The sequence below is a fragment of the Osmia lignaria genome, chromosome 15 (assembly GCF_051020975.1).
Source record: "Osmia lignaria lignaria isolate PbOS001 chromosome 15, iyOsmLign1, whole genome shotgun sequence".
Taxonomy (NCBI): domain Eukaryota; kingdom Metazoa; phylum Arthropoda; class Insecta; order Hymenoptera; family Megachilidae; genus Osmia; species Osmia lignaria.
Genome location: NC_135046.1, coordinates 1,706,891 through 1,714,356, shown reverse-complemented (window position 1 = coordinate 1,714,356; position 7,466 = coordinate 1,706,891). Strand labels below are relative to the sequence as shown.

Sequence of the window (7,466 nt, the reverse complement as noted above, 5' to 3'; positions counted from 1 at the left end):
CGGTAATTCAAGCTGCGGTAGCAGTTTTTATTTCACGATTCGTGGCATAGTGATCGATGCTCGATGCTAATGAGCAGCTTCGAGTGACACTCTGCCTGTATGTTTATTAATCACAGACTCGGTTTCCCATCGGGGAACCGGCCGGACCAGTTCGCAACCCCTTTTAGGTATCGTTTCCTAACCGTGATGCCGATCGATCTGCATCCCCTTTTTTTCCCAAGACACATGCTTTGCAACAGGATAGCAATGCTTTTGCGTATCAGAAAGTAAATTAAGCGACGTCTTAGGAAACGTATTAATTAATCCTTTGAAACGTCTATCTCGAATTGCTTCTTGCAAATGGCAATTAGGCGAGATTACGGTGTTGCATAATGCACAACTGTGAAGTGGCGCTGCAACAACGGCAAATTTCAATTTTGTTGCCATTTTTTGGTAGAGAATATCAATTAATAATATTAATTTCCAGTAACTGTTTCAAGAAACTAAAAATGGTCGAAATTGTGTAATACAAAAATATTTTTACATGTTGTTTGAGGAAGGAATCACATTGCGTGCTCCGTGTCGAAACACTGATACACGCACTTGTTTTTTAGGCAACAAAATTCGCTCAGAATTTCGACAACTGCGTTACGTTGCAATGCCAAATCGTATTGATGTTCGAGATTCGAGCTTCGATCAGGAAGTCGATGGTTATAAAGTGTGTAAACAATGCGTCCAAGGTCCGTAGCATGAAATACGAACATCTTGGTGTGAAATTGCAGTCCATATACCGCAATTGATCGCAATAAACTTAAAATAGAAGAAAATTTTCAATTATCATAAACAATAACAGAGTTAATAAAAATTTCCTTGAAATTTTATAATTATCATACTACTGATGTTACATCATCAAAACATACAAAACGAGGACGTTATGCACAAGAAAATTAAAATTAAAAATTAAAAAAGCAAAACCCTTTTTTATTAAAAAAAATGTTTATCACAGGAGTTACATAAAAAAAAATAAAAGAGAGAAAGAAGTATAAGATTTTATGAAACACAAAATTTCACAGTTTCAGAAATTGAAAAGATGTAAATAATTTTCTGATAATGCAAAATTTTATCAGTGGAAGTTTTTTTTGTCTCGGTATTTTATGCGCAGAAAGAATCTCGTCTTCAAGAACGGTAGACGTATCGAGTATCGCGTGGCGGTTTGAAATTGATAAATTTTCTTGGTGTGCACTGTTTTATGGCGCACCGTTAGAGTAAAGGGTTAACAGAGTTCTCAGGATGCTCCATAACGATCTTTCCTCTGTTGTTAAGCCGAAGCTGACCCTGAATCGTCCTGTGAACTCGAGCCACTGCCAGAAAACTCTCGGGAATATGAAGAAAGTGGGAAACAAGGAGGCACGATACACCTGACGAAACGGTGGTCCCTGCTTGACCCATTGTTTGTTGTCGAGACACGAGGGCTCGTGGCGCGTTTACTTTCGATCGTATTATGAGTGGCAATGTAGGCTAGGAACGTCCACTGTATCGTATTTCGTCGTACGAGGCGACACTCAACACCCGGTCCGAGTCATACAGAGAACAGACGATTAACGTGATAGCGTTCCGCGTTTCTTGGAATTCAAGGTAATCGTCGCGTAATATAGAACGGTGAAATGAGCATGTCGAACCGACCACTCGTGGACGCTGCGAAAATGATGGGAATACCGTTTTGGGATTGCGTACGATCGGTGATCACGAAAAGTTTTCTTTTTTTAATCATAACTGTAATTTGTTTCTTTTAACTCGTTATTTAATATTGATTTTAAATTATGTCACAACACGTGTTCCGAGAACAGCAATTCTGGTTAATCGATCGTTTCTCGGTAATACCGTTTCGCAATATGTACATCAAGGAAACAAGGTTCCACAATTAGTATGTTTCTCAGATTCAACGAAAATATTGAAAATTCATTAGCAAAACATGTGTACTCTTGTTTGCGATACGAAATGTCCACGGAAGTGCATTTAGGGTAAAGGAGAAAAGTAGGTAGGAAATGGATTAAAGGGAAGTTTTTAAGTTATGTTTGCCACTTGATGCCATTTGAATGCAATTCTTAGGATCTCACGAAATAAGATCCAAGTTCTTTGCGCCGGGCACAGCCATCTGCTGTGCATTACTTTCCTCTGAAAGTACACAAAGAAACGCTTCCTCGGGTAATGCAAAGCCTTAAATGCTTGTAACGGTACGATTTCCTTCAAGCGTTTACACTTGTCTTCTTATTAAAATGGGAAAAAAGAGAACCGAATATGTAAATCAATACGTACCGATAAACATAGATAGTTGATCATCGCAATTTTTTATTTTCGACTTCTGCTTTATTACATTCCATTTTTGAAGAAGAAAAATTATTGCAAAAACTATCGTAAATAATGATGGAAAATAATAGTTCGAAACACGAGTCTAAACTGTTATGAAAGACAGATTCTAGCGGACAAAACTTATGCAGCAACCTAATATCATGAATACCTATCCAGAAGAAAAAAGAGTAACATTCTTCGTTGACATGTTCGCGGTACAAATTATGAAAGCGCCTATACAGGCATTTGAGACGGTGAAGCAAGCAAAGATAAGGGTGGAAAAACGTCAGGTCGTGTGATCGTCCAGAAAGCAGTCAGGGTGGGGGATCACGAGGGGGGTTAGAACCTGCGCCTAAGTTTACCCTTTTCCAGCGCATGCTCCTGCACCACTTTTCCCACCCTGTCGCCGAGGTTTGACTCCCGATATGATCGGAAAAAGGAGCCAGAAGCTAAACTACCACCCTCCCACTACCCACCTTCCTCCTACCGTCCTCCCGTGAACTCGTTTCCAGTCCCTAGTATTTTCTACTCGCTAAACTACGATCATTTAGATTCATTGAAACACTCAACTATCGAAACGTACATACGTCTACCGAAGTGTAATTGCACCGACACCCGGGAAATTGATTCGAATTGATAGAAATCTTCTTAATGTATCTCAAAAAAAAAATATCATTTATGCAAATCACAATTATTTTTTGGTAATATATATGGTAGAAGTTAATTTTGATTCCAATGAAAAGACTTCTCATTATATTTGTAGTCGAATAAATGAATGCAGGAACAATCTGGTGTATGCAATTTGCAAATGTTATTATGTAATGTTATAACAGTTAACTTTATTATTATTGTTATTGCTATTTCTGTAATTACAAAATTAATACCATGAAATCAGAATTTGTTTCATGGCTATAATTTACAAATATGTGTAATACCATGTTTGATATCGCACTGCTTTTGTATTTAAAATTGATAATGGAGTTAGGATAAATTTAAAACAATTTAATTTGTGAGCATCAAACTTATCGTTGCTTTTATCCATTCATACTATTGTTACAAGCCATTTAAAACTCTTTAAATAAAAGAGATTGATATCGAAGAAACACTGGATTGATTTTGCCTCTACGACATTTTGTATTTTAAAAGTTCACATACCAAACAAGCATCAGAAATAAGAAAAGGAAAAGGTATTACCAGCAGCAGCATTAAGCAAACAAAAACAACAGACAAACATAAATAAGTCGAAGCCGAAAAGGGCGTCCCAATCGGAGCAGACGGGAGGCCGGACGCAACCCTTCTTTCCAATCAGGCCGTTGAAGTCACCGATACTTCCGATACCTGATACAGCGCATCGTGTCCTCGTGGCCGAAGCTGGAAGGGGGATGTCGATGGATGGTGGGGGTAGTCACCCTCGCGTTCACGGAGCTAGTTTACAGTTGAAACCGTGGCGTGGCGCCACCGTCCGGCGTACACGGCTCACGTCCCTTGGCGCCTCGTCGTTGAACTTTTGTCCGCACTCGTCAGTCTCGGAGCGGTGCGAGACGCTTGCTTTCGCGCCTTCCAAAGCCTCGTCTCGACATAAAACCCTCTCAATAAACACTGATTTCATCCATGTGTCGAGCAGTTGAGGAAAACGTTGTCGAAGAAGAGATTTGGAGGGTGGTGAACGGAAGTCGGGAGGACAATACTTGTGCCGAGGTGGAAAAGTGCGTGGCTGGAGGGATGACTGCGAGGGCTGCAGGAGCCGAGCGTTCGAGTTAGTCTCGGCCAGAACACAGGCCCAGTAGGATCTACGTGTACGCACTGGAGACGCGTACGGTGCGTGGAGTAAGGAGAGCCAAGGGGGAGACTACCTCATCCCTTAGCTGATCGCGGGCGCGAGTTTCGCACGGGACGATCAGTGTTACCGGGAGGGGCTGACAGTGTGCAGGTGATTGTTTGTGCTTTTTTTGTGACGTTTCTTCTTGTGACTGTGTTCCCCCCCCCCCCCCCCCACGCATTCCACACTTTCGGAAATAGTCCCGACGGTTGTGATAGGGAGGACCCCCTCCGTTGGACAGCATCCTCCTTTATGTTGTTCACGCGCACGCACGTGCAGCCGTGCCCTCGGATTATCTGAAAACCGAAACGCGACCGACTCGAACGTGACCATCGCACGGATTCCTGATCGTCGCGCGGTCGACTCTATCTCGGACCCGGTCAACCAACTCCGGCCCGCTGCACAGAGAAATAACGAACGACGGAGAACTCGAGAACCCGACTGATAGCGCCTAGCTGACTGCTAGAATCTAGCTACAGCCCGAGCTGATTAAGTCCTAAGAAACTGCGAACCATCGCCCGAAAATAGCACGCTCCATGGATCTCCTGTTGTTTTCAACTGTTAGGACAAATTCCTCCTTTTGACACTTTGGCCTTGTTTCGAAACACACCGCCGAAACACTAACATTTTGGCGGACCCGACTTTCGTGAACTTTACGACATTGTTTTACCGATTAGTGAAATTTGAAACTTTTTAAATGTTGGTGTGAGTAATTTTAAAATAACTAATTTTCTAAATCAGGACACCAGTCGTCAAAGTCTCAGGGTGGTTTTTCCAATTGAATACTTTTTCTAAAAAATTTTCCAAATTCTTCAAAGTGACTACTGTGGGTCTGTGCAAAAATTACCATTTATTTCTCAAATATTACCAAAGATCTTCATCAGTTCAAAATCGAAACTCTGATTTTCAAATCATTTCATCGACGGAAATCGTAGCCCATAAAACCCCTGTTTCTCGTGCAGCAACCCCACGACTGATTATCTTATCCAGCAAGAAAAAGATCGGGTCTCTGACGATGTCCCTGAGTCCGGCTCTTGAACTTAGGAGTGCTGCGCATCCTTAGCCGGAAGATATTGTTACAATCGCCCTCGAACAGCGTCGCGTTGCTTCCCTAAGGGGGTCGCGAGGGGTCTGTCCGTTTATCGTCGTCCAGTATATTGAGTAGCGTGCGACCGCACGAAGAAAGTGAGTCCCGTTGCTGCTACCAGCGAAATTCCACTACCAGGATCGTCACCACGTCCTTCTGACGGCTGTTTGATTTTACCCGTTCGTTCGGGTCGTCCCTGTCCCGTTTCAGGAACTTCCGCCCACATACCAAAGTGAACGTCCATGGATGTGCAGTGTCAATGGACTGTCAAAATAAAGTGAATCTTTGTGCACATTTTGTGAAAGTTTACCTCTTTAGAAAAAAGAAAAAAAGGTAATGGTAATTTCAGATAGTTTATCTAATTATGTTAGTGTCGAGGATACTTAGACATGTTTGTTTCCGAGGAAAATTGTGTAGTTTCTTTGGTGAGGAATTCTGGTGGTTACAATTCTGACACGTCTCGGTTCATTGGCGTTAGGATCATTACGAAATTCCCCGGGAACAATGCGTGGCACCAAAGACGACGCTGCGATGGTGATATGCACGCGCGTGTACGCGCACGCCGGCTTCCCCGTTGACAAACTAATCCCCGCGTTATATCGGGTGATCGTAAAGCACCCGCTGACATGCTAACAGCCGCGCGTTGTATTTTCGTGGGCGGCTACGGACGAATTTTCGCGAATGCCGGCGTCGAGTGTTTCCTATTTAGAGAAAATTGAATCTTCTCTTCGACACCTTCGTCGTCTTTCGTGCCGAGCCTCTACCGGTGATGTTTGTCAGTGAGATTCTTCGAAAGTGACATTATTCTGGAAACAAATTTTCTTAAATTTCTGACAGTCTATGATTTTTGTTCAAATATGTTGCTTGCTAAACGATGATATTTGAAAATAGACTGACGTTTAATCGATATGATTCTTCTGAAAATATTTCTCATTAATTGACACGATTTTAGTCATATGGATTTTTTAATCTTTTTTTCATTTTTTAAATGTTAGTTTAAAATGTCACCAACATTTTTCTCTAAAGTATTGAATGGTGATTGAATTTTCTGCAAACATGAATTTTTACTGAAATTGGACTGAACGTAATAAGAATCTTTTATCTTTTATTAATCAAATCCAAATTCAATCGTGCTTCAACTTTCGTTTCTATTTTCTTTATTCCTTTGATGACTTGTTCGATAAAAAAAATCAACTTTTAAATACAGACAGTTGAGTTCTTTTTAAATTAAACGTCTTAAGGTTCTTTACATTTCTTTCGGACTTAAAACATACAATTAAAGAAAATGTCTTTATATTCTTGGCTACTTACGTTTTTCCAATTCATTGAAAATAAAAATCAGTGCTGGATATGTCACTGCTGGTCACAACGTTTATTCGAGAACATAGTTTCAATTAAACGTGAAGAATTACTGTTTGGTCACACTTCGAAACAAAATGGCGAAAGAGCGTACTAGATGTAGTATGATCATGATTTTCTGTAATTAAGCATTATGATAGTTTTCTCTTTGGTTTATGACATTTATCATATACTTTAGATTCCAAAATATTTTAAAGGTTTCTTCAAACTTTACCCTGCTTTTTCCAATTCATTGAAAATGAAATAATTTCTTAACCTCTTCATTTTCTCAACAATTTAATTATTTTTAAATTCAACGAAATGTCAGATACCAAACTCAATATCTTCTCGATTTCTTCACTTCTTAAGTAACTCATCCATTAAACGTCAAACTTCAAAATGTCTTACGAATCGTTATCTACTATTAAGTTTTTTCATCTTTCTCGAACTTCTTCGAATCAATCTTTTTCATTTTCTTCGTTTCTTCGGAAACTCAAAGTGTCAAAACTCAGTATCAAAAGGATCTCTGCAATTCCTCCTTTTCTTTGATAACTACTCGCTCTACATAAAACGAAACTTTCAAGCGAGATACTAACACAAGTTCCTTTAATGAATTTTAACTTTCAAACACACCACGAACCCTTAAAATATCGATCATTTTCGAAAATGGTTGATCGGTCGGAAAGGCATAGCAACAAGTATGCAGCGTAGCTGGCGTGAATCGAGTTACAGTTGTTTTCGTTTCCGCGTCAACAGCGACTATCATCCACCGGCGATGATTAACTCGTGCAACCGGCGAACGCCGCGGAAATTAAAGTTGCATTATCCAGCACCCGGCGTCGGTTAACTCGGCTGTCACGAAGTGTGCTTAACACGGTAACGCGGATTAACGCG

General features: G+C 40.5%; 1 protein-coding gene and 1 long non-coding RNA gene across 7 annotated transcripts in view; one reads left to right on the top strand and one right to left on the bottom strand.

Annotated features, from left to right (window-relative positions):
• Positions 1-3,851: 3,851 nt before the first annotated feature.
• Positions 3,852-7,466, top strand: part of cut (homeobox protein, cut) — a 96,355-nt gene continuing 92,740 nt past the window's right edge. For 3 of the 6 annotated variants that reach the window (XM_034315656.2, XM_034315657.2, XM_034315653.2), the window contains exon 1: positions 3,853-4,258. The gene's annotated coding sequence lies outside the window, so the exon portion shown is untranslated. Of the gene's footprint in view, positions 4,265-4,340; positions 5,568-7,466 lie in introns of those variants that run through there. The other 3 variants (XM_034315658.2, XM_034315655.2, XM_034315654.2) reach the window with 3 other exon arrangements.
• LOC117600355 (uncharacterized) lies at positions 5,565-7,044 on the bottom strand. The gene is made up of 3 exons (XR_004580434.1): positions 6,808-7,044; positions 6,546-6,711; positions 5,565-6,040 (listed from the first exon to the last, which is right to left on the bottom strand). It is a non-coding gene; the product is annotated as an uncharacterized LOC117600355 (long non-coding RNA).